The following is a 27,559-nucleotide window of genomic DNA, read 5'->3' as shown; positions in this document are numbered from 1 at the left end:
TTTATTGATCATGTCAGCCCTGGGTGAATATTCACACAGCACTGACTAAGTCCTGACATGCAATTCCTGCAGTAAATTGGTTCAGTCTAAAAGCTGGGATGGAATCTCCGGGGCCTGGTCTTTTTGGTTGCTCCAAAGTCCTGGGCCAGAATCTAGAGGGGATGTCCCCTAGCTGTTGCACTTATTACAAAGGAACCAGGTCCAGTGTTTGCCTGCTCTGAGCTTAACAAAGAGCTGAGTCCCAAATCAGGTGCATGCATCACTGCCGCCACGGAAGCCAACCACTCTGACACATCAAAGTCACTCACCCTAATAAAGGGGCATTGCAAAAGGAATAAAATCATATGCAATTGCCTTGGCTCTGAGTGCTTCCTCCAGGATGCGTATCTGTGTGTGACCTTTCTACAGTCAAGCTGGACCATAAGTTACTTGAGTTAATTCTGAAAGAAGCTACTCTCTGCAGCACCATCCAGATTAGAAAACAATTTTCCTGTCGCAGAGATGCAACATCCACTTTGGGTCTGTCTTTCCCTGGATGCTGCATAGAATTGACCCTCTGTTCAGAAAACCCACCCCTAACACCAGAGAAGGGATGAGGCAGGTACACATGGTATTCCAGGGTCTTCCAGGAATTACAGAAACATAACAAATGAGAGAGACAGCCAGGCACGTGTGTGAGGGCAAGTTTTGTAACAAGCAATGCCAGCTGGATGTCCAATTATCAAAAGAGGAACACCCTCGCATCACCTCCAAACTCTGAGAGTCTGGGTCCATAATAAGGAGCTGTCATTCAGGGCTGGCATTTTGGAGTGTCAATATGCCTCGCCACAAGGGGTTGGAGATAGCTGCCTTGGGTCACATGCATCTGCTTTAATGTACAGAGAGCAGATATAGCACAAGGAGAATATCCATCAGGGCCCATCCACACTGCTAGTGTGTTCACCAGACAGCAACCACACTCAGAGCTTCTCCAGCCACCAGTCTCAAAGGACTTTACCAACACCCCTCCCAGATTGGAAGCAGTTGTTACAAGAGCTCTATCCCCATTGCATTGTGGGTCAGTGTTGCAGGGAGGGGCCTCCAACATGAAGGCTCCTACCTCATGGTAGTGGGTGCCCTGCACTAATAAGCCTTTGTGTGCCTGGGTGGGTGTTGCAGGGGATTGCCACAGCAACCCTCTTCCTATGTTGTAACTAGAGCCCATTGGGAGTTAGGTGCTTAAATAGCTTTGAGGATCTGGGCTTTGTTGCCTGAAGGAACGACTTTAATGCAACATGCAGGTGCCAATCTCTCCTCCCGGGCACACAAGGAATGGGTGCTTTGGCCTGCCTCGATTTGGGGGTGGGGATGGGAGCCCCAGACAGCGGCTAGTTGGTTTTGACGTGTTCAGACCCCATGTGCCGCTTTGCAGAGTTCCATTGATTAGGATCTGATCGAGTCACCAGCAGCTGTGGTCGCTATGGAGACCTGTGCCTGAGACTCTATTTGAACAGTTTGTACCTCACCTGTGTGCTCCTCCTCACGTCTGGATCCAAAGGGGCCGGCTAGAGGCTTCTCCTTGCTGACCAGATGGACCCGCTATCCCCAGCCCCATGTGGGCAGCCCTCACCACCTGGACACACAGTCAGCAGGAGCAAACAGTCTGCAGGCAAGGGCTCCGTCACTGACCTTCCCCCTCCAGCTGAGCTGCATTACAAGGGAACCACGGCTGAAGAAGCACAGTGTAAACAAAACCGGTCCCTTCCAGCTGAAATCAGTGCTCCTGGGAGAGCCCTGCAGGACTCTGTGTGTTCACAGGCCAGGCCCAGCATGGTTAAGACCCACCCCTGGCCAGGAGGGGCCCCCTCCAGTAACTGAGTCTCCAGAGCCCACTCAGTCCTTGGCCCTCCTAATCAAGGCTCCTCGTCCCAGTTTGCATAGGAGATGTTACCAGGCTGCCACCTCCACAGTTCCCCCTTGGGGCACAGGGTGGCTCTACATCAACCCTATCTCAGTTTCTCCTTCTCAGGGCTCCTCAGTAAACTCCATTGTGTGGCTTGGCTGCTGCAATGACAGGCCCTCCAGCTAAGTCCTTAACAAAAGTCCACCCCTTCCAGGGACATAGCGCTCCTCAGGCCAAGTCCAAAACAAATAGTCTCTGCACCACTCGCAAACTGGGCCCCGCCCCTCCTATCCAAGGGGTCTATCTTCTCACCTTGAATTCTTCTGTCCCCCTGGGCTCAGCTTTCACCCTTCCCAAGCTCTTTTCCATCTCTCCCCTCAGCTCTTCTGGGCTCCTCTGGGCTGCTCCCTGCTCCTACTTGAGCAGACCCACCGAGGCCCTGCCTGCCTTGTGCTCCCCTTGGTTCCCCATGGCCATCTGCCACATCCCCTTTCTCCCCTGACCTCTGGGCTAGATAGGCCTGGCCCACCGATCACATGACCTTCTTCATTTTCCTCACCTGGGGAGGAGAGTTGGCTGTGTCAGGGGTGGAGTGGGACCCATCTCTGTTTAAGGGTCCAGCTACCCTGCAACAGGAGGATTCTGTTCTGAATAGGGTGACCAGATAGCAAGTATGAAAAATCAGGTCTGGGAGGGAGAGTAACAGGCACCTACATAAGACAAAGCTCCAAAAATCGAGACTGTCCCAATAAAATCGGGACATCTGGTCACCCTAGTTCTGACAGGGCTAGATCACATTCTACAAGCCCTAAATCATCCCCAAATATATTTGGGGCCAACACAATGAATCCGTCCCACAGGACAGACTTTAACCCTGTCCCAGTTGCCAGGCTGCCAGAATGCCTTTGTAAAACATGGCTTGAGTTCTGGACCCACCGATCATTCCCAGTGCTGCTGCCTGAATTGCTTTGTTATTCTGCTCTGCACTCCACACCCAGGACTAGATGGCAAGATATCAAAAAAGCTCAGTGCCCTGCCTATGCTATGGCTTCCTCTGTTGCTACCACTGGTGGTGAATTACACTCACACTTGTTTTTCTGCCGCTGTAGATACCTCCATGGAGCTTTGAGGGAGCCCAGGACTGTAATAGCAGGACTGTGCAGGTTCTAACTGAGGGGAATTGGCAGAGCTGTGCGGCAGCCCAGGGCTGGAATAACAGGGGGTCTGCAGGTGAGCAGAGGTGTTGGTAGAGCTGTGTGTGGTCAAGAAGAAGGGGCAGCCCCAGTGGGACAGGAGGGAATGGGCATGGCTTAAAGTGGTCTAGCTTAGTGGCCAAAACAGAAATCTTATGGGGACTGGCCCATGGCAAGGAGCCATTCTTGAGAAATGAATTTAAACATGGGGACCAAGCCCTACACTAGAGCCGGGAACAAATGAAAGTCTAGTGGTTGGGCAATGAGAGACGTGGCACAGCACTGGGACCCCACCCTGGGGAGGAGAGTACTGCAGGTGAGGTCTGAGCACAATGCAATGCTGGGCAGGGGGGCTGCCTCCCCCAAGCCAGAATGATCTGTCCTCTACCTGCAGCAGGTATTGCATTCACAGCTAGAATTTCTCAGAGTACAATAGCCAAAGTCTCCCAGCTTCCAGATCTTAGAAAGACAGTGTAAACGGGCTAGAAATGGAAACAGGCTGTGAAAAATAGCAGAAAGAGCCATGATTGGTAATTGATTGGGCATTGAAAAAAAGACCTCCTTGAAAAGCCACCTCTTTCTTTCTTATGACCTCACAAACTCTCCTATGCATGCACAACTAGGTGTTTATTAAATTCCATTTTGCAGTTGGAACAGAAGCAAACTAATCCCCAGTGAAACCCATAGTTTATTCATGACCCACTTAATTTCCTCCCATGTCATTAATGTTAAGAGACTGAATTTAAATCAGAATCCTGGAGAGATGATTAAGCCTCATGATGGTGAGAAGCCTCATCCAGGAACAACCGTGAGAGGGTACATTAGAGCCAAGAGTGAGCGAGGATTGTAGGTCGACCACAGTGTGCGTGCAGGGAAAGGACTGGGAAGGAAACCCCATCACTCAGTTCCTGTTTGCAGAATGACTTTTGCGGGTGTGTGAGGCCTACTGCTGGTGGATGAAGTTGGATTAACAATCCCCGTATCCCCAGAACAGCTACAGCATTGGTAGCAGCAGTGTATGCTTCTCCCACCTGCTGCTCGCCACTTGATCAGAAGGGACCTCTGGCATCCGCCAGCCAATCTTTGGCCTCTCTGCTGAGGGTCCTAGCAAGGATACATGTTGTGAAGGCAGGTTGTGTGATGCAAACTAGGCCAATATCCCCAGCTCATTTCTCAAAAGCCAGTGACCAGGAGAGATTTTAATCAGTGGCGAAAGGCTCTGATCTCATTCTCAACCTGCTGAGCCACATGGATCCCCCAGATCAGACAGCACTGGTGAAATCTAGAAACCTTTGCTGAACACAGCTGGGAAAGGAAGAAAGAAAGAGGAGAAGACATGGCATCACCGTCAGGCCAGAGAGACAGACAGAGACTTTCTCCAATTTCCTGTCATTTATCTACTTACAAACAAGATCTGTTTTGCTAAATGGCACCAAAGGCACCTACTATATGAACAAATCTAAACAACCCCCACTTCCCAGGCCACCCCAAATAGTGTGTAGCCTCCAGCCACTGGTGTAAGCAGCTTCCCCAACTCAGGTGCAGGAGAGGTTTGTTCTCCATGGACATCCTAGTGCAGGGTGGGGCGCACAACTGAAGCTGGTGAATTTACAGCCATCACCTCACAGGTGAGTTCCAGACTCCTAGAATGGAAGATCTCAATAGAGCACATTGCGGGATGGATCATGGGACACAGAGCCTTACGCCTCTAGGTCACTGTCTCAAATTCAGCCCAAGCTAATAGCGAATGAGAGTCATTGTCGTCTGCTGGCTGGTTGATGGCTTACGTGAAATGCAGTTGATGGGTCACTGCCCAGTTTCCAGTGGGCAAAGGTCCAGGTTCCAAAAACTGCCACCATCGCCGCTTCCGGCCTTTTGGTTGGTGGGTCTCAGCAAAGAGGCCCAGAGTTGATAGGAGACTGAGCTGTCCTCAAACAGGTTCCCTCCAGCATTGGCTGAGGCACATGTCAGGTGGGAGGGAAGCATGCCCCATCCCTGCCTATGCTTTACCTGATCGGTAGAACCTCCACCCCTCATCAGCATTACATTCACCTCACGTACAAACCTCAGTCCTTTGGGTGAAGGGAAAAGCCAGTGCATCACAAGCCAATGTGCTGTCAAGGAGATAAAGCCTGACTTGTCCTGCCCCAGGTGAGGCAGGTAGGAGCGAGAAGGGGAGGGAGGAGACTGGTGGATCAGTTATGTACCTTGAGCAAATACCTGATCAATAGGAGAGTAGCAAGCTTGCAGATTTCAGTGTGAAAGTGAATCCACACAGCAGGGAGAGAGGGGAACAAGCATTTGGAGATCAGCGTGGACAATGAGGCAAGTGGCTCCAATGAGTCACACTCTGCTTTAAAAAAAAAAAGCCGAGGAAAGGAAACGTCAAAGAATCCAGTGCAATATTTCTGAGGCCATTTAGCCTGGTAGGGAAGTGAGGATGTGGCAGGCGTAACTGTAACAAGTCTGCAAGGAGAGATGCACCATGCTGAATGGCAGTGGGCTCTCCAGCAGGAGCCATTCGACTCTGCTGGACTGGAAGAGGCCAGGAAATGCTGCCAACAAGAAATTAGATCACAAATGGCAAGGGAGACAAACGGAGCTGGTTGAAACATTTTCAACTGAACATTTTGGCCTTTCATTCAGAAAACCAATTTCAAAATGTGGGAATTTCCCATGGAACAGAAATTCCATTTTCTCACCATTTCTAGAGATGAGCCTAGACTGAAAACTCATCCCCTGGGACTCCAGATACCTCCCTCACCGGGCTTTCTGGACACAGGGATTGGAAGGTGGAAGAAAATATTATAATAATAATATTCAGACACAAAATATATGGGCTGACTTGTTCAACTCTGAGGTACTTGCATCCGTATTTGGGCACCAAAAGAAAAGCAGCTCAAATTTTCAGACAGAGCGGGGCTCATTGAAAATGTCCAAATTGGTTTTTGAGGGTAAACTGGGTTTTCAAGAAAACAAATTTTTTCATTCAAAGTGTCTGCTTTCCAAGGAAAATTTTGATTTTTCATAAAAAGGCCTGAAAGATTTTGACTGAAAACCAGAAGATTTTTATTCAGAAATGCTGCTGCGGTGTCTCATGGAAGTTGTAGTTTGGGTACCTCATGTGTCCATTCTCTTCTGTACACGAGACTACATCACCCAAGAGGCACCATGGCCAAAGTATCCCGTGATGGACCACCGCCTTCATGCATCATGGGAGACATCCCTGCTCAGGTACTTTGAGATGTTGGCTACAGTGAATGGAGCTGAGTATTCACCCCAGCAGGAATGCCCTCCTAACAGAGACTGTAACAGTGGGCTTTGGGTAGTCACTTTTCATCGTAAGGTTCCCTTTATAAATAGCTTATGAAAGGCTAATAATGATTAATAAAACTGTTACTACATGGGTAATTAATTGTTAGTGTGCAAGGGGTCAATAGATTGCTTTATAACCATGGCTATAGCCATCTACAGTACGGTCTACTGTTGCTCTTATAGCCACCTGTAACCTGTTGTGTTAATGTCTGTAACATGCCTGGGACATTTGCTAATCATTTATAAACCATTTATAACTGGAACCTCAGTAGAAGGCATGACCTACTTTGCACTTCTCTAGCACCTGTCATCAGAGGATATCAAAGTTCTCGTTCCCCCTCCACCATTTTTGAGACTGATGAGATACGATGGGAGGAGTTTGTGTTATGTGTGGACGCTAACCTGTCGGTGTCTTTTGGAAAGAAACTCACAGCTGAGCTACAGGGAGTGTTAAACTTTCAATTGGAACAAACTGCCAAGGGAAGAGGGGAATCCTCCATCTCTTGATGTCTCCCAGGCTAGACTGAATGCTTTTTTGGATGATTGCAAACTCTGGGGCAGGGACCATCTTTTTGTTCTTTCTCTGTATGGTGCTGAGCAAAATGGGGCCTTCCTCCATGGCTTGGGCTTCTAAGGTCAAGGACAATAATATGCTTTACATAAGTTGCAAAGCAAAGTTATTGCGCTCAAGATAGGGATAACTGGATGCAGTTCTCTGGCCTGTGTGATGCAGGAGATCAGACTAGATCAGTGGTTCTCAACCTATCTACCATTGTGGGCCACATATGTGGCCCACAATGTGTTATGTGGGTCGCATACAATGCTACCTCTATGGCCCTGAGGATGTCACATGGGCCGCAGCTCTGTGCTGATTGAGCTGCAAGCGGCCCGCAGGCTGCAGGTTGAGAACCACTGTACTAGATGATCATAATGGTCCCTTCTGGTCTTGAAAATCTATGACTCTCCATCATGTGTAAATTCCTCTCTTCAAAGTGGGTTCCTCCTCCAGCCCTCCAGTTTATCCACAGAATAGGCACAGCACAGATACTGGCAGGGCAAGCTGCCCCCTCATTGCCCCATCAATGTGCTTTTACTCTGTCCTGCAGGGACTCCTTTTAGGGCTAAAGGGGAGTCCGGTCTCTGTGGCCCCTTTCAGGATGCCCAGGCATTGCTAAGGCACTTGTCACCTTGGGATCTGTGCGGTAAAGCAGCACCCTTACTGTTGGGAAAAGGACCAGCCGCTCCGCCACGCCCCTGATTCCAGCTGCTTCCTGACCTGGGAATATTTGTGGAGTTTCCCTCCTGTTGTTGGGCTCTCTGCTGATGCTGCCAAGCACGGCCTCAGTGGTGATGGTGTCTTGTGATGTGCAGCAAAGATCAGGCTGAGTCCTGCCAGCACATTGCACCTGGCACCCATCAGACGGGAACATTCTTGCGTTAGCTTGGTATTGATTCCAAAGCAAAGGTCAAACACATGAAACCAGCAGCTCAATATACTTGGTTTCTAATTAATAATGAGTAATTAGGAAGGCCATGTTTTAAGTGAGAGATCTCAGCAGGCAGGAGATCCCAGGTCAGGGGCATGCTGGTTTTCCGACCTGCCATGATGGCCCACAGGAGCCATGGGGAGCCAGGCATAGGTCAAGGCTCCTAAGGCTGGGGGCTAAAGAAGGCTCCAGCAGTTCCCGGCAGGAGGCACAAAGGTGAGCAAAGGGATAAACTGGGCCCTCTGGGTAAATGGCAACTCCAGCTCTGAGTAGAGGCTGCAGCTGATACCGACTGATTATAGGATGAAATGATGCCTCCAAAGAGGGAGGAAGTGGAATCAATTTGTATGCATGAGAATCCAGGTGCCGAAAACACGGTTCCTGGGACTATTCCATTATATATGCTGATTCTTACCTTCAGCCAACCGGGGTAGAACAAAAACCCATGCACTATTACAGTGGTTAGCTGTTGCTGCTTAATTGTGCACCTCCTGCTTGCAAGCCAGTAATTTAGCGGTAACCAACATGTTTCCTGCCCTCACAGCTCTTCCCTGCCAATTGTTCAGGGAATGTTGCATGTTAAGCTGCCCAAGGAGCTCCAGAAACCAATTGCTCTGACCCAAGAATGGGCTGCCTGCTTCATGCTGAATGTCCATCTTCCCTAGCTGCAGGACTGCAGCGGTGCTGCCTCCATGCTGGGTGCTCACCACCGCTGGCATGACAGAGCAAGGGTCCCAGCTGCACGACAAGCTTTTCTGGGAATGTGTTTCCGTGAACATACTGGGAGCAGCTTGGTGGAGGTTTGAGTACCAGTTGTGTAACAACAGGCAGGGCGGCCAGCAGTCACTCCATCACAACTTGGCCCTGCAGCGGTAGGAGGCCATTGCTGTGCTTAGAGCCTGTTGCTGTGCTTAAAGCAAGAGGTGTAAGCAACCGCCTCTCTCATACAAGCTCCACTGAAGCTAGTGGGGTTTTCAAAGCACTCAGCATTGATCTGACTGGCCTGAACGGGAGCCCAAGCTGAGAGCTTCGGGAGCTCCCATCCCTGATCTCAGCGTGTTCCGCCAATGGAACACCAAGGTAGACTCATGACATCAGCAAGACACATCCTCATTGGCTGAAGGCCTTTCCTGGAGGGTGGGACACTGTTTTCCAAATTGTTCCCTTCCACTGGTGTTCCATCACTCATGGTGCCACAGAGCTGGGGCAGGCACGGTGAAGGGCAGACTGCTGCAGTGCTTAATCCAGTACCCTCATTACCCAGCACTTCAGAGCCCTGAATGTGTTGATTCTTACACACTCCTGGGAGGCAGGCAGGGCCACTGTCCCCCTTGTACTGAGGGGAACTGAGGAAGCATATGGAGGAGCAGGGAACTACACCTGGGTCTTCCAAGTCCCTCCAACCTAACAACTGGACTGTCCAGCACCCACAGCCTGCGGTAGCTACCATCACAACAGTGCTGCTGCCTTTGCATCTGTCCTGTACCAGTGGCCGTTGGAGGTGGTTTGCAAACTTAGCTCCTGAGCCCTTGTCGTCATTAAAGATTCTATGGCACTTTCCCCAAGAGCAGATGGTTTAACCCCAGTGCCCTGGCCAGATTCCAGCCTCTATCCTGCCGTCCTGCTGCCGCGGCATCCAGGAACCTTGGTTACTCCCTGCCCCAAACACACGCACAGTCTTTGCCCTAATACAGAGACACTGAGCCCTCCAGTCTGACGCCCTCTCTATGCTGGCTGGCTTTGAGACATCAGTGTCATTTAAGTGTCCAAGGGCACATCTACACTGCAAAAAAAACCCTGCAGCAGTGAGTCTCAGAGCCTGGGTCGACTGGCTCGGGCTTATGGGCCCCGCGCTCCAGGGTGAAAAATAGCAGCACAGACATTCAGGCTTGTGCTGGAGCTGAGGCTCTGAGACTCTCCCGTTGCTGGGTTTCAGCCCGAGCCGGCACATCTCCACTGCTAGTTTTAGCCCTGCAGCGCGAGCTTCACGAGCGCAAGGCGCTTGACCCGGGCTCTGAGACGGGTTGCCGTGGGTTTCGTTTTTGCAGCTTAGATGTATCCTTGGCGGGCACTGAGTACTGGAAAAACTTGGCCACTGATTTAGCTGCTGGCAGGTGCTGAGCCTTTTGGAAAACCTGGCCTCAAGTCTCGGCGGCTGCATCGACGCTGGAGAACCTCTGGTGACCTGCCATTGTTTATATGGCCTGTGGCCAGCCGGAGAGCTTTGATGGATGGAGTAATTTGGGTTTTCTTTCACTCGGCTGATATAAAATATGGATTGTTACAATTCTGTTGGATTTCTCCCGTCTTGTGTGATTTTTCATACACTACTGAACATTATTCTTTGTTTTCCAGTGTCCAAACCTTTGGTTACCGGACATTAGATCTTATCTAGTTAATGGAAGATAAAGAAGACAGGCCACAGGGTAGTGGGAATTCACCATGCGTAGTCCTCAAGCACAGAGAGTGTCACTGATGTGGCCACCTAGCTTCAAATATTGCTGCTGAACCCAGACAAGCGCCTGGCTGGGACTGGGATGGGCCCCTGGGTCTACCGTGGAGGTGACTCTACTCCCCCTACACTGGGCCCCTAAAATTGAATCTCAGCTATTGGAGACCAAGTCCGGCTTCTGTTTCCATGGGAACAGCTGTTAGGCTGCAGAGCATACATACGGTAAAGATTTTCAAATCCATGAGCTTTAATAAGTGTAGCTAAGTGCATCCAGCCTCCATCCCTGGGCCCATTCCTTTCAGCAGAGAGCCCAAACTGCCCTCCTTGCTTTCCCAGCTGCCCTCAAGAATCAGGTCTCCTTCAGCTCTCCTCCTCTTCCCTCCACTGGCTTCCTTTCTGTGCTGCCTAATGCACTCCAGGCTGGTGCAAGCGCCTCCTCCTCTGTAGTGCCTGGCATTAAAGCAGCTTTGTGCACCACTCTGCTGCACAGTGCAGTCAGCAACCCTATCCATGCCAGCTTCACCCATGCCAGGATTTGGGCAGAGCGTGGCAGGGTGCTGACACTGTCCAGCACAGGCTAGGTCAGGCAGGGAGCTAGGGACGGCCAATCAGTGTAGCTTCATGGACGTTAGTGGCCTACCCTGATTTACAGCAGCTGAGGATTGGAGCCCCAGTGTCTAGGTGTGTCTGGCAGGGTGTGTTTTTCTGGATGGAAACACCCTGCTGCCAGGGTTAGTTGCTGCAGTCACTGTATGTGGGACTCTGCCCCTCATCTCCAGCACAGCACCCCTGGGGATGGGGAAGAGCTGGGACTTAGGTGCAGGGAGCACAAAGGGGAACTTGTCATTACTGAAGATGCTGGCATGCACAGGCTTTCCCTCTCCAGCCTCACTGGCCCAGGGACACAGCCCATGGGGCTCTCTCAGTGCACCAGGGTGCCTTTGCCATGGCCTGGTTAAGGAATCATGGAATGAATTGGGGATCCGGAGCACTCAGATTTCCCCAGGCCCTTCAGTGTGCTTCGGAGCCTGGCCTCGCCGGAGGATGTTCCGCTAGTGCTGGACAGACACCACTGGCTCACGCGGCTCTCTTAGCCCTATCAGCTGCCTCTGCTAACACTGGCCCAGATGCCCTGGCATGGTGCTTGTGACTGCACTCTGATCTACGACAAGATACAGCTGGACTAATGTTCTTCTGGCCTTGGGGCTCTCTCCCGTGGGCAGCCATTAGGTTCTGTCCCGTTGTCCCTTCCTGTGTGTGTTACGGAAGGGCAGACGGTGCGGGCTGCAGTGCCAGAAGTTTGCTGGTGACACTGGGCTCTGCATCTCATCAGCTCAGCTCTCCCAGCGTCTAACCAGGAGTGAGGCCGACTGTCCATCAGACCAGAGGTGACACTGGCTGGCTGGTAGCAAAGCCAGAAGGGACGGCAGGTGTTAGCTTTTGCATACCGTCTGCCAGCAAGATGCACAGTTTGGAGGCCCTAGTGGTGTCACAGTTGTTTCTGCAGGGTGTAGTAGCAGCTATAGCTGTGAATGCGTTTTCCACATGCAGCTGGCAAAGACTCTACGGATCTGAGCCTCAATGGCCACATGAGCCACATCACCTCCAGGCCGGCTTACTGCCAGATGCTCTCCGTGGGACTGAAGCTGCTTGGTCACCCAGTGCAACACATGACCCCTGGGATCCCATAGTCGTACTGGCTGCCTGCTGGGCCCTGGCTGCCATTCAAGCCTTGTGCGGTTTGGGACTCAGGATGTGTCTACCTTGCAGGCAGGTGAGATTGCAGTTCCTGCAGCCAGGGCCGAGCTAGCTTTGATCTAATCAAAGTTAGCTTGAGTAACAATGGCCGGGTAGCCATGGCAGCAGGGGTCACGCACGGGCTGACCTCCTGAGTACAGCGCCGCCCAGGACCCATGAACTAGCTAGATTTAAACTAGCTCAGGTCTGCCTACCCCAGCTGCAGTCACACCTCCTGGCTGCAGAGTAGATGTATCATCGGAGGCCTGCTTTACGCACTAAGGCTCAGCTGAGGGATCAGAGCTGACATAGCCAGGTGGCTGGAAGCACAATGCTCAGCTCCAGAATTCATTCCCTTTGCTGGGCTGAGAGCGCCTGTGGCTGGTGAATTTCATGCATGCCTCAGGCTCACAAAGACACCCTTTCCTCTCTACAGCCTACTGACTCTTGATGTTACATACATCAGCAGCACATGACCAGCAAGCGGGTTTTCCTTTTTAAATCCCAATTTAAATTTACAACAAATTTACAACAGCAGTTTAACAACATTTGGACTGTCTTAGGGGAAGATGAAGATGAGACATTTTTATTCAACATATAACTTACTGATTTTTTTTTGGTGAGCACAGTACTTCAATGTGCATCTATATTTTGACAGGACTCAGGCCTACATTTTCCCTTTTCTTATTAGCAGTAGAGTCATAACATGAAGGTTACATGACAAACAGGCTTGCCTCCGCATTAGCCTCAGGGCCTGGTCTGAAGCAGCAGACCATGCCCTTTAGGTGGGAGCATTTCACTGAGCCCAAGGCCCCTGGCCTGACACTTTAGTGTGTTTAGAACAGCCCCTTTTATGGATCATAATCGGCATTTGAACCCAGGACCTTCAGCACTAAAAGCCTGAGTCTCCACCTCTTGATCGAAAGGAGCAGCTTCATTAGCTTGCAGCAGCAGTAGGGTCTTATCCTCTGTTTAGACAAGCCACTAGAAGGGGACACGGCAGCTTAGCTAGTGTGCTACATGCTCGTGTAAAGTAATGACCATGTTTTAATTCTATCAGTAAGCTTAGAACTGTTTGATAAGCACATTTCATACAGTTTAACAAATAAGCAACATACACGCATGCTTAATAGGCAGGTTCCCAGTGTCAGAGTTTCTCAGCTAGCCACTATAATGCACTCAATAAACATCAGTCACTAACCCCTTATCATGAAAGGGGCCCTGCTACTGGCTGGAGGAACTCCACTTCCACAGTACAAAGGGAAGGGTAATTTTATGGCTCTGTGGCTCTTAATAACATGGTATAGCTAGGCCAAAAGAAGCAGGTGCAGGAGAGGAAAATAAGAGCAAGAACAGTTAATATCAAATACCCAAAGCTATTTGATTTCCAGTTGCAATGACACACATGGTCATGACATCCTTCACTGCACAGCATCTCACTGCCAGGTTCCATCAAAGAACAGGAGGCTGATGCTGCCAGTCCCCCAGACTCCAGCACTCGGACTGGGAAAGTAAAGGGTGACAGGCAAAGCAGTCACTGGGGCGGGGTGGGGGTGGGGGTGGGGGGAGGGCAGCACCAGGAGGGGTCCTGTCCCCCAAGCCAGAACCATGCAGTGGAAAGGCCAAACAATCCAGATTAGATAGGAACAATGTGCATGGAATCATTGCGCCCACTTTGTCTGGCTTGGCAGATGCACGGATGAGCTCTGCATTGCAACATGGAGATTATCATTCATAATTGTTACTGAGTGACCCAGCACATTTTGCAAATCTCAGAGTGCTTTTCAGAAGTACAAGCAGTGCCCTTCACCAAAATGTGGCAGTTCCTGGGGTGGAAGGCAGCTGCTATTTATTAGTTCACACGAACTCTATGATTGCATAAAGAAATGGAGAAGAAATGGAAAAAAGCAGGGCAGCTATAAAAGGAATAGTGGAACCGAAGAAGACAATATGTAGCTGAAATTCAGCCAGGGCACTGAAGCTAACACCTGTATTCTGGCCCTGCTATTTTTGTTAGCCACAAGTGGTCAGAAACTCAGCTTTAGAGCTTCCCTGTGACTTTGAGTCAGTGCTAACTCAGATGGCAACATCCCTGATTGCAGCATCAACACCCTTCCCTAGCAGGTGCTGGGCTTTCCCTGTATAGCCAGAAAGCTATTGCAAGGTCAAGGCCAGGAGGAGCTGGAAAGAGTCTGGAGGAGAAAAAAGGCTTGGGAGGGGAATGCCACCCTGCTACATAACAGTGCCCCCTCTGGCCGATTATGGGGCAGCGCTGCCATAAAGATCTGAGTGTGAAACCTCCCGCACGAGGCAGGACCGTAGCCTTGAGGCATGGCAGGTGGGGGCATTGCCTCTGCTCAGGGGATGTGGCGCCTGCTCTCGGCAGTGGCCGGGCAGCGGGACAAATCTGGAGGCAGCTCTGGGCTCCTGGAAAGAAACACCCTGCAGGTGGTGGAGCAGAAACCAGGGATCCTGCCACTTGCTCAGCCCCAGAGGGGCAGGGTTGTATTTAGTGCTGTAGAGCAACCCCTTGTGGGCAGTCTAGGAGCAGCGCCCATGGGCCAAGTGTTGACGGAGTTGGGATGTCTCCCGACCAGAAGCAGCAATAAAATCAGGAGATGCTCAGTGCAAAATAGCAAGACACAAAACCCACCCAGAACAGGAAAACTGGCCTCCAAGCAGCATCTGGGATGAGCATCAGATCGGTGCCCCTGGAGCTGCCATGGCTTTTAAATAAACGATGAGGCAGAGCAGACATGTGCCACGGGGGTGGGCAGGGACATGTATAACAGTGCTGTTGGCACTGGGAATCTGAGCTGCATCAGTTATTTTCCTCCCACCTCCCACTTATGTGATACTAGACAAACAACCCCAGCTCGCCCATGCAGGCATCTGGGGACAAATGCCACCTAAGCCCACCCCTCTCTTGCAAGTACATGACAGAGTGGGTGAGGCCATGTTTCCAGAGCAGTGCTGAGCGTGGCCCTGCGTCCCTGGGATGACTGCAATTAATACACATGCTAAGGAAGAACTGTATGTGCAAAGTGCCCACTGTAAAGTGGGTACCTGTACCAGATGAAAATGGGATCTGGATAGAAGATAACTGAAATGACAGCAAATATCTGCAGCCTTATTGTGTCATTCCCTGGCCCCTCACCCCTTAGTCACAGCTTAGCCAAGCTAGGCAGATTTCAATCCCGAGCCTGCCCCTGGTAGCTGTGGAAAGTTGCATTAATAGGCACCCCCGAAGACAGGGCAGGGAGCACAGGGGAACCCAGCCTTGCATGGATGAGAGCATGGCTGTGGCAGAGTTTGCAAGGGACTCCTGCCAGCTAGCAGGACGCAGCCCTCAGCTGCTCCTTGTTGGGATCACGTGGTTCACACATAGAGCCTGGTCCCTCTGAGGAGGACACAAAAATCCACGAAGCATTCTCACACCCCAGTTCTGTACCCACTTCCCAGCCCTCCTCGCCCCTATGGGTTTAAATGGGCTCTCGGGGAGTGCAGGGTTGGGCCCATCTGTGTGCACCACTGCCCTCTGCTGGAGAGAGTGCCCTGGGACAGAGCTGCAATGCCCTCTTATCGGCCATAGCCAGGGGTGCTGAAACAAGGTGTGTAGTGGGGTGCTGAGAGCCATGGAACCAAACTGTAAAGCCTGTGGGTGATGGAAACCACTTCAAGCCACGGGGTGTGGCAACCCCCCAAGCACCCCTAGTTCCAGAATCCATGGCCGCAGCCTGCAGCTAAGTCCTAAGCCGGCTGCAGCTAAGCCAGCATTCAGCCACAGCCCTTTGTCCCGCGGGTTCTGGGCTCCATCCCTGGTGCAGTTTGGGTGTGACTTAGTTGATGACCATGGTGTATTTCTTGCAGACAAAGGTGTCCCTTCCGCTCTCAGGGCATTGCATTGCCCTGATCAGCCCAGCTCAGCTGATTAGAAAGGAATCGGTCCCAGATCATCTGTCACATGGCCTCTACTTGAGGGGCTTTTGTACTGTTAGAAATCCTAAGTGGAGAGATGTTTCAGTAGTTCTTTGGGCACGGGGCTGTTTGAATGGAGAACATTTGGGTTGAGGGGAGGTTCTGATGGGCCAGTAGAACCAGGGCTGATATGGGAGTCTCAGAGCAGGTATGCATCCCTCTGAAATCTCTCAGGATACTGTCTGAAGCTCAGCTCTTTAAATCCTGCGTAAGCGCTTTATTTTTAGCGTCCTTTCCGAATGCGCCGAGCAAGCCCTGGGAAAGCTGTATAATCCGCTTGCATGCGAGGCACCAGCTAGGCTAGGGGGCAGAGCCCAACCCAGGAACAAATCCCAGGTCAGATGCAAGAGCACCATCCTTCATCCTGCCGAAAAGGGCAAGCCAGAGGGCAATGTTTTCCCAGACAGAAAACCAAGGCCCCCAAATGACGCACACCTGGAATATCCTGTGCTCCAGAAGAGAGATGAATCTACCTCTTAGCGCATTATTTTGGGCTGGTCTGGTCTGCTTAATTCTTTTAAAATCTCCATTGGGGGTTTTATTTGAGATAAACAGCCCAGCAGTATTCTGACAGATGCATCTCTTAATTGATCTGAATTGCTTTACCTGTTTAAAGCCTGTACAAATGTACAAGTTGCCATGTTTTGTCTGTTGAGTGAAATAAATGGCTTCTTAAAAGTCTCTTGCAGACATCATACTGTGCGCACAAGATAGATGCAGGGATCCCTTTACAGAAATGCAGCTGCTTCTGAGATGGGAGGCAGCAGCTACTTATTAACTCACAGCAACACTATGCAATGGGTTAAGAAGTAGAGAAAAGTAGCATAGCTCTCAAGAGCAGCAGAGGAATTTAGGGAAACAAAATGTAACTGGACTGTAGCTGATGAAGCTAACAACCTGGCTTTGTTTGTAGTATAATTAATAACTTCTCTTTGGAGTTTCCTTGTAACCAGGCTGGGCACCTCCCAAGTGCTCCCTCATGGCCTGGGGTGGCTCTGCTGGACCTTGCCTCAGTTTCCCCTTCTGGGCAGGGCCACTTAAGAACTCTGCATCACAGTCCAATGGTCATTAAAACACTCTCCCTTCTGGGGTCCAATTTATTTAGTTCTTCCACACATTGGCCCTTCAGGCCTCATCCCAGTACAATGTCTTTCGTCCTGTGAAACAGAAGGCCTCACGGCTCCTTCCCAGAGCTAGGTGCAATTCAGACCGGCCCTTTATTCCCTGCAGTATTCACCTGCTTCCTTCCATCAACTGCAGTTTTCCCTGGCATCTATCTAGCTAGCTAGCTATATCTGCCTGCCTGGCAGTCCCACTCCTCCCAGCTAGAGCATTAGGCGCCCACTCAGGTTCCTTTTAAATCCCACACCTGACGCAGGTGTAACAGGGCAGGGCTGGCTGGACGGGCTGACTGACCTCAGGCCTCCTGGCCCTTAAAGGTGCAGGCTGTCCTGTTACATTCCTCTTGGGTTCCTTTGAAAGTTCTCAGGTGTCGTCTACATTTTCTCATTCTGCTCAACTAAACAGAGCAGAACCACTTTCCTACACTGCACAGCCAATCTCTCGCTGTTGCTCCAGAACGGCTGACGAGCAAAGATCGCCTCTTTCACAGAACAGATCATGGCACATTGAGAAAGATGCTCTAATGCAGTGTGATAAACCAGGCAAGCTGAACGTAACAACAAATGGGCAAAGGACTTGTTGAACATGTTAGTCCTGCTTTTAAAACTTTTATTTTGGCCCTGCTTCTGCAAACATGCATTTGAGCCCAAGCAGGCATTGAGCTGACACTTCTGCATGCCAGTAATTTGTCATGGGTGAGGCCTCCCAGTTATTAGTGAAGCTCTGCTGTTGTAGGGCCCCATTGATGCCCTGCCAAGAGGACTTCTCCCTCCACCTCACCCACTTCTTTGCTTCCTTAAGATGCAAAGTTTTCTGGGTTTGCTTATTGTTTTAAATCACAATTTCTTTTCTCATTATCTTTTTAACCTTCAGGAATATCAGCCAGGTCTTGCCTTCCCTCTCCCATTGCAAGACTCCTCGGAGGACCAGAGAACTGGAGCGGGAACCCTTAGTAGATTTGAAACATTCTCTCAGCCATCTGAGTTAAATAGAGGCTAACAAAAAGAACCAACTACCCCCGGGTTTTAAACAGCCTAACAGCCCCTTTGCCACTCCTTGGTAGTTCACACTTCATGCTCTGCTGTTTGCGACAGCAGGAGCCTAGAGACTTCCAGAGAAAACAGGACAGACAATATCATTAATAATAATCGTCCATCCATCCATCCCCCAACATTAAAAACCACACACTCCAGGAGGCAAAAATCCCCAACCCATTCCAGGCTCTCTTTACCCCATGTGAAGACTCAAATATGGGTGCAAACTGGTTTGTGTCTTTCCTTTGCAGGCAGCCTTTCGCTCAGGAGAGACCAAACTGCGAGGAAGTGCTGGAAGCAGTGTGGAGGACGAGCACCCAAGAAAGAGGGCAGATCTCTGTGCCCTGCAGTGCGTCAGTTCAAGTTGGGAACAATTGCCATGGGACAGGATGAACTGGACGGGAATGAATGTACGTCTGAGCGGGAGCTCCCTGTGCAGCGAGAGGCTGGGAGGGGAGTGGGAGGCAGGCTTGTAAGAGTCTGTGGTGTGGTAACAGCTCTCAGACACACACACACATGCTCGCTCTCTCATACACACAGATGCTCACATAGCCCTAGCAATTAGAGACACGGTTTGCCAAGGAGGCAGGTACACTTTAGACTCTGGCTACAGCTAACTTGTCTTCACTCCCCTCCCAGCAATATCTCCATCCTGTGGTTCCCAGGTGCCAGGTTCTCGGGCTGGAAGCAGGAGTGGAGAAGTGGACTCTCCTACCCCTTTCTCGGGCAGGCTGCAGTTCTCTCCTTAGCTGTGGGGATTTATGTCCAAAGCAGAGTGCTCCTTGGGCAGCCGGCCAAGTCGTCTGTGGAGACCCAGGACTGCCTTCCACCAGCAGCCTGGGCTGAGACAGGAGAGTGCTGGGGTTTGGAAAGGTAAGTGAAATTCAAAATCATTTCAGAATAATGGATGGGGAAGGGAGCTGGAAATGTCAGAGGAGGTGCACAGGTTATTCAGGTTTGAGAGAGTGACTGTGAGTTAAACTCTGTGGAAGGTCAGGAAACTGGGAAAGCCTGAGTTATTTTGCAGTGGGACTAAGCATCACTGTGTAACCGGAGGTACAGCAGGGAGATCATTCTGCAATCTACTACATCTGGTGTATAATGCATCTTTCAGTGCCCTCATGCTTCAGCTACTAAGAACGGCATGTGTTTAAAGTCCATAGTTATAGTCTAAGCCCAGAAGCTGGTGTTAAGTATAATCTTGTTTCCCACAAAGCATTCTCTGCAATTGCATTCTGTCCTGATAGTCGGATTTGATTTACCGCCTGCAAATTCACTCTTTAATCAGTTTGACTGCTTGCTGAGAGGTTTATTTGAGGAGGGTTTAAAGGGACAGACACTATGACCAGACAATGTATTCTAGCCTATTGGTATTTTCCATAGACTGGGATACTCTGTGTAACCCAGGGCAAAGGACACTGTACATTTATATCCTCTTGTTTCTAAGTGCAGTGTGTGCAATGTATGGATACAGCCAAAGACTTATCTGAAGGGACGCCCCATTGACTAGACTGTCATATTTCATTGCAATGGAATGGGTGCAACCAGAGCCTTAAGAAGGAATTATTTAAAGGAATGAAATGAACAAGTATGTGAGTGTTAAACCTCTTAACTTGCAAAATAAAACCTCTCCTCTCGCTCTGTCCTGGAACCTTGGTGTGGTTCTCTCTCCCTTCCGGGAAATCTTTGTGTGATATTATTGACACCCGTAAATTGTTCTGGATTCCTTGTTCTCCAAATGAGCTCAGACAGGATTTAACAGCTGCTCAACAATACGCCATCAAATTTACACCATCAAAGTGGTCAGAGCAGAGCATTTGAAAGAAAAAAGATGTTAAAGAAACCAGCGCCCTGGGAGAAAGTGACATGCCAGTCTGTGTTGGTGCTGCTGGCTAGCAGGGTTGGAGGGTCAGCTGGAGGTGCAGGGGCCATGCTGAATGGGAGTGAGGGGAAAAGGCAAACAAAAGGACTTTGCGCTGACTGGGCGGGCCACGTGGGGAAGGGCTGAGGGCTAGTTCTGTGACTTCCAATGGAGCTCCAGGCATCTGCAGGATGGTGGTCGTAATGGCATGCTAAACTGTATTGTACTGTTCAGCCATGAGGTGCCACTGGGTGTGACATACTTTATTTAAGCTAACCTCAGCCAGACCTGGCAGAGCATTAAAGGATCTCAAAGTGAACACATCTGGAGCATATAGGCAGCTCTGTAGCCAGTCCATAGCTGGTACAGGAACATGACAGTGGTGAGGGACCCAGTTGTAGTGCCCCAGGGGTGGTTCTAGTCCAGGGAAGGCTTGGCACAGGACAAGTGAAGGGGATGGCTTTGCCGGTTTGAATGTCTAGCCTCACTGAAAAGCCCTGTTGCTAATCTAGCCCTGTCAGCTGATCCCCTCCACCTGTGCATCGCACGGGATCAATTCAGGGCTGGGGTCCTGTTGGTTCTGTGTAGACACCAAAGATCCACTTGCTGCGAGGCTAGCGGCTTGCCCCAGTGTCCTTGGCCTAAATGTCCCCTCCCACCCACTGTTGGGCAGGGTAATTCATAGATGTTTAAGGACCACTGTGATCATCTAGTTTGAAATCCTTCATAATACAGAACATAGGAGGGCCCTGAATTAATTCCTGTAGTTGAACTATAGCATATATCAGTGCAGGGTACCAGTTGGCTGCTGCCCAGAGGTGGCTGCATTTTAGTGCTGCAGAGTTTGCAATGTGCTTTGGGATCCTTTGGGTTGGGAAGTAGTATAGGCATTATAAGAAAGCCCCACCCCTCACCCACCCAGCGCCGCGCCACCGAAACAAAAACAAAACAAAACCCTCGAGCGCCGCCCCACGAACAAAAACAAAAACACCGCGAGCGCCCCCCGCCACCCCAACATTGGCCGCCCCTTATAAGGTGCCGCCCCAAGCACGTGCTTGGTCGGCTGGTGCCTGGAGCCGGCCCTGTTGGCAGTTATCCACATCCCAAACATGCGTGTACCTGCCCAGTTACAGGAACTGATGCGTGTGCCAGACCAGTCGTGGCAGGACACCTTGGTCATTTATGGGCACTCACTGAGTCCGTGGACACAAGCTGTGTTTAGCCAGCTATCTCCCTAACCAGCTGGATGCCTGGTAAAAAGTTGCCAGATGGCTGGGGCCTTACACATCGCCTGAGTCTTGCTCCAGGTCTCAGAGCAAGTGAGCTCATGTAACTCGCACCGTGGAGCACAACAGGAAGAAGCGACTCGCCGCAGGGCATGAGCATGTGTATGGTAAAGTAGCCCCTATCTGACTGGAGCCCGTGTCTTCTTCCAGCTCAGTGGTGTGTCAGTCCTGCCAGCGGCGACTCCCAGAGCTGTGCCTACCTTCCACAGCGGGATGGAACCTAGGAGAAAAGCAAAGATGCCTGGCAGCAAAGACCTCCTGGGTTAATTCTTCTATTTCCTTTCTACCCCCAGCTAGACTGCTGGGCAGCAGGACGTTTCCCAGTGTCAATATGACACCTATGGCCAGATCTAGGCCCCATCACAGGGAGTAGCTGCATGGTGCCTGTTCTGGGGTCCCCCCCCCACGTGCCCCAGGGCCTTGCATCTGGTTGCTGCTGCAGTGCTGATTGCTGAACCCCTGGGCAGCAGTGCTCAGCCCTTGCAGGCAGCTATCCATCCTGCTCCACGAATCTTTGCCCTTTAAACAGCAGCCCTTGGAGCAGTGACTGCAGGAGCTGGATGGGCACTGGGGCTTGGCGGAGAATGTGGGCCCTGGATTATTGGCTGGTTGCACTCTCCTGGTAAGAGAGCCGCCTTTGATTCCTTCTGACCCTGTCAGTGATGGACAACAGGGCCCGGGCTTGTCCCGCCTGTGCAGTCCAGTGCTGCTCAGTTCTGACAGCCCATTGTGGCCCAGCACCAGGCCCACTGCTGAGGCTGTGCTGAGGTTAACCCTTCCTATGCTGGGCTGAGCACAAGTGCCCAATTACCCGTGAAATGGTGCAAAATGAATGACAGTGTTCTGCAGAATATGAATCTGTGCAGCGTGGCTGAGTGATGACTGTGGGGGCAGGGGGACAGGATCACAGGCTGCCGATATCTGGAGGAGGTGCAGGAATTACAAATGTGACAATGAATACAGGCTGGGTAGCAGAGAAAATCTCCTGTGCATGCAATCGACTGGGCCCTGGAAGGCTGGCAGCACTCACTGTGCTAGCCTTGCCATAGCCAGGGAAAGCCGTCAGCAAGCAGGCAATGGAGTGGCTGGGACCTACCAGGACCTTGTGTCTCTCACTGCTATGATTCTAGTCACTGATCCTGTTTTCCACCCATCCTGGCTTCTACAGGTGGGCGTGCAAGATTTGCTCAGATCCAAGCCTAGTCTGGAGCATGAGGGAAGAGACTCTGAAGGCAGTCCCCTCTGCCAGGCCTCAGGGCAAGGTGGCTCTCTCACAAGTGCCCCACATGGGCAGTACTCTGCCTGACCCTTACCTGGGGCAGGGCACAGAGAGCAGGGAGGGCACAGGGAGTTGGTGCACCAGGCCAGGAAGAATTCCAGTGCCTACCTGTGTTCAGGGGAGCCCAGTGGTGGCTCTAGTCCTGCTCCCCTGGATATGTGCCTCTGCCCCTTTACACCCTGGCTGGCACAGCTGGTGGGCCACATGGCAGGGGAGTGAGCTGCATCCCTCCAAGCTGCATCCCTCGGCTCGCCCCACAGCTTGGGGAGGCCCCCAGCATGGCTGTTAGGGTTGCCAACTTTCTACTCGCACAAAACCGAACACCCTTGCCCTGCCCCTTCTCCGAGGTCCCGCCCCCGGCTCACTCCATCCCGCCCCCCTGTTGCTCGCTTTTCCCACCCTCACTCACTCGTTCATTTTCATCGGGCTGGCTCAGGGGGTTGGGGTGCAGGAGGGGTTGATGGCTCCAGCTGGGGGTGTGGGCTCTGGGGTGGGGTACAGGAGGGGGCTCAGGAACAGGGTCAACGGGTTCGGAGCGTAGCAGCAGGTGCAGGTCTGAGGTGTGTAGGCAGAGGCCTGGGGCTAAAACAGCTGTTCTCCAGCCAGTAACCCAGTGCCCTGGGGGGAATCCAGCTCTACTCGAGTGCCAGCCCAACAGGGCTGGGTGCCTCCCTTTTCAGGGCCCACGGCTGGCCTGACGAGCCCCCCAGGTGCTGCAGGTTGGGGCTGATGCTGACCACAGTTCTTTAACTGCACCGTGCCCGGTGGGGAAGGGCTTTCTGCTCACAAGAGCCTTCAGCAGCCAATCAGATTTCCAGTTTGCTAGCTTCTCTGTGGTGTGTAGACAGCTCCACGTGCATGGGAAGTATGGACTTCCACAGTGGGACTGCAGCAGCCAACCTGCTGCTAGACAGAGTATGTCCCCAGGCACTCGGTGACGCGGCTCCAGCACTTGTGTTGCTTCCTCAGAACACGTGTGGCTGGAGAGCAGCACCCCCTATGCTAGGATTATCCCTCGATGTTATGGAAACGCGTTTGCATCCCTCTTCTTCTCTGGCTGCAATCTCATACGCCCTCCCTCCCGACGGCTGCCTACTGGGCAGTGCAATAACAGCTGTGACTCAACCAGTGCTCAGGGTGCGAGTATGCGGCTGTTCTTGGCTAATGATTTGTGACATCTTAGTAGCCCACAGAGAAATGGTGCCAGGCCCACATCCAGCCCTCCCAATGCAGGGGACAATGCCCACCATTGACTGCACTGAATACACACCGGGGCAATTTTTGTGTTGTAGAGGGACATGTTGACATATTGAGAAGATTTCAGGATGTCCATTACAAATACATACACACATCTTGCCATGGCCAGTGCTTTTATGGGAGCAGGGACAATGGAAGGGGTATCCACTGCCCCTCAGATCCTGCCAGCTAGGCAGTACCGGGACACTGGGGAGCACACCTTGTTGCTCCTCTCAGGAGTCACATGCTCACCCAGCTGTGCATATCACAGCCAACATATGTACTAGCTGACTGGGACATGGGACATCTAGGGGATGTGCAGAAAGCACAGGGCAGTGTGGGAGGTGGGCACAGCTCCTCGCCCTCTCTCGAGTGCTTCCGATGAAGGTGCAACCCCCCCCCCACAGTTGTGGATGTGGGATAATCTGCTCTGAATGTCACAGTTACATTGGAGGGATAAAACGTTTACAATTGATATAAATCCTCATGCTTCAGGGCATAACCCAATCACTAATGGGTGGGGTCAGGAAGAAACTTCTCACACTGGCAGGGATATGTGCAGCTTCCTCTGCAGTAGCTGGTTCTGGCAGCTGTCAGAGAGAGGGTACTGGATTGGCAGAACACTGGTCTGCTGCTCTGGGTTGGCAACCCCCATCACAGCCTATCAGACATAGGGAGGTGTATAAACCACTGCCAATAACCCTGGCAGCTATGGCACACCTACTGCTCTAGCAGTAACATTGTGCCCTCCTGTGCAATGGGCCCAGGCTTGAAAGTTGGGCTCTAGGATACACCGGGAGTGGGAAGACTGGGATCACGTGGTCTGTCCCAGGATTCAGAAGCTGGGGAGCAAGAGCCACACTTCAGGGCACACCTCAGCCTGCAGGACTGTGGCCCAGTTGTCTGGCTGAAGGGCACTCACACACCAGTCCCTGTCCGGTCTCCTGGTGGTATTTCACAGGCCCAGGGTATTTCAGAGTGCTCCCAAAGTCCTGTGAGCCTGGCTTGCAGGATGTGAGGTGGTGCCGCTGGAACTGGGTGCATCCCAGGACACTCAGCTTGGCCCGGACCTTGGTGCCAGTGGCATCTGTGGGAGCTGCCCTTCGCATTGCCCCAAGCACTCAGCATTGCTCCAACTCTGCTCCTATTGGCTTCAGGGAGAGCCAAATTAGGCCATCATGAAGCATAGCGGAAACTCCCACCCCTAAGCTTTACTTTCCTCTCTCAGCCAGCACAGACAGAGCCGGAGCTGACAGCACAGCTCCCATGGCCTGCAGCGGCAGCAGGAGCAGGCTCGGAGATCACATCAAGACCAGCCACTTCCTCCCTTCCGGTTGCTTCCTGTGTAGGTTAGACCATGAGTCGCCCCAGCTCCACTGGCTGGCCCAGCCCTGAGCTCCTGCTCTGAGGTCGTGGGGTCACCGTCTCTCACTGTGTTACCACCCCAGGTTCCTGCTCCCTGATGTCCTGAGACCATCCTACTTCACCTTTCTCCCGCTGGCTCTTTCTTTGGCCCCTGCAGGCTCCTGGATATCAGGGGGCCCTTCATTTCTCTGCCCTCTGTCCCTTTGTTTCTCAGTTCCCCCTCTGTGCCTGAGGGCCCCAAACAGCACCAATAGCAACTGGCAGACTGTGTGAATCCCAGGACAGGTGATACAAGCCCCCATACAGGCTCAGCCTGCTGACTGTGGGCAGGGCTGGCTCCAGACACCAGCTTAACAAGCAGGTGCTTGGGGTGGCCAAGGGAGAGGGGCAGCACCTGCGGCAATTCAGGGGTGGCAGGTCCCTCACTCCCTCTAGGAGCGAAGGACCTGCCGCTGAACTGCCGCCGCCGATCGCGGCTTTTTTTTTTGCTTAGGGCGGCAGAAATGCTGGAGCCGGCCCTGACTGTGGGCCAACACATGCTGGGCTCCAGTCAGCATCCGCTCCTGTCCAGCTAAGGAACAACAGAGGGAGAAGCCCTTCCTGGAGTGAGCTGATGAGTCTTCCTTCCTTAGCTCTGGAGAGGCTGCTAATCGCAGCCAGTCCTCAGTGAAATGCACTAGCAGAGAGGGCCCTGCATGCTGAGTGCAGCAGACATGCTTCTCGCTGGGACTTAATGCGGGGGGGGGGGGGGTCCTGCACCCACGGCTGATTCACCCCTCAGCTGCGCTCGTTAAGGGCCGAGAGGGCTCCAATTAAAGCTGGGCGCTGGAAGCACTGCTGCTTTCCCAGTGCCCAGGAGGATGGTGGCTGTTAGAGGTGGGTTCAAGGTGGGGAGATTTGGCTCCGGATTCCAAGCACCCCAATGGTCAGGGTCTCTGGAGCCAGGTTTGGCCAAAGGCTCTTTGCCGACTGGTCCTGCTGGGGGGTGGAAAGCACTGATTGACAGGGAAATGAAGGGGTGGCTGCCCAGCTCCTCCCTATGTTCCCCTGGGCTGAGCAGGACACCCCGTTACATAGCTTTGTGCCCTGCTGATTGCAAAGGGGTTTGCTCCGGCAGGGAGGCTGAGTGCAGACTCACTGGCTAGCTCACCAGACCCCTGGCTGTTTGGCTGCAGCCCAGCGCTCTTGGAACACCTGCACGGCTGCACCCTATGCTACGCATGTCCCCTTCACTGGGCCAGCATCCCAGGGGACATTGCCCCTAACGGCTCGGGGGCTGCAGTGGGAGCTAGCACTGCAAGGGTTAAGAGCAGCTGTTGTTCAGATCAAAGTGGGGAGCTGCTTGTGCTTTAACCATGGCCTGAGAGCCGTTTAACCCCTTCTAGTCTGACACCAGACAGACACCCAGGCGCTGCAGCTGCTGTAATGTCACTGCTGAGCCTAGGCCTGCTCCGGGAGAGTGATGGAGCTGCCCAAGGAACTCTGGTGCCTCTGGGACGCTGCCTCCCCCACTCCACCCCAGCTGGGCTGGCAAAAGGGAGGGGAGAATTTGGTCTGTGGTGCAGATGTTTCCCTGAGCCTGCTGGTAGCAGTGACTCAGCTCGCTCTAGTTATCAGAGAGAGGGTGCCCCATTTTGCACCATGGCTGGCAGGAGCAAGAGCAGAGGCAGAAGGGATGGGTGGGCCCAGTGAATCCTCCCAGGCTGTGCCAAAGGGTGGGGAACAGTCCTGTGTCCATGCAATACTGCAGGAGGAGAGCAGCAGTCCCAGCTGGGCTGTGGGGAGGGGGCATCCCAGGCTGTGCTGCAGGATATAAGGATAGTCAGCATGGATTTGTTGAGCACAAATTGTGTTTGACAAACCTAATAGCTTTCTTTGACAGGATAGCAAGCTTTGTGGATGGGGGAGGGGAAGCGGTAAATGTGGTGTATCTTGACTTTAGTAAGGCTTTTGATACTGTCTCACATGACCACCTCATAAACAAACTAGGGAAATACAACCTAGATGGAGCTGCTATAAGATGGACACATAACTGGCTGGAAAACCATTCCCAGAGAAAAAACAAGGAGTCTTCATGGCACCTTAGAGACTAATAAATTTATTTGGGCATAAACTTGCATGGGCTACAGCCCACTTCATCAGATGCATGGAGTGGAAAATACAGTAGGCGGGTATAAATACACACAGGGCCATCCCTAGCCATTTTGGTGCCCTACGCAGTCCCCCCACAGAGGTGTGTGTGGCCCCAGGCCTTTGCGGGGGTGGAGGGCTGGCTCCAGGCCTCCGCAGTGGGGCAGGAGCAGGCTTGGAGGACAGGGGGGAAACTGCCCCC

The 27,559-nt window shown here is 52.1% G+C and overlaps 1 protein-coding gene across 1 annotated transcript in view; it reads left to right on the top strand.

Annotated features, from left to right (window-relative positions):
- The first annotated feature begins 18,629 nt into the window (after positions 1-18,629).
- The window catches only part of LOC101950270 (glucagon receptor-like), a 41,022-nt gene continuing 32,092 nt past the window's right edge, over positions 18,630-27,559 (top strand). Inside the window, exon 1 of the mRNA XM_005311885.5 lies at positions 18,630-19,073. The gene's annotated coding sequence lies outside the window, so the exon portion shown is untranslated. The remainder of the gene's footprint in view (positions 19,074-27,559) is intronic.

Source organism: Chrysemys picta, chromosome 10 (genome assembly GCF_011386835.1).
Source record: "Chrysemys picta bellii isolate R12L10 chromosome 10, ASM1138683v2, whole genome shotgun sequence".
NCBI lineage: Eukaryota > Metazoa > Chordata > Testudines > Emydidae > Chrysemys > Chrysemys picta.
Note: the sequence above shows the minus strand (reverse complement) of the source record. Positions and strands in the feature narration are given on the sequence as shown.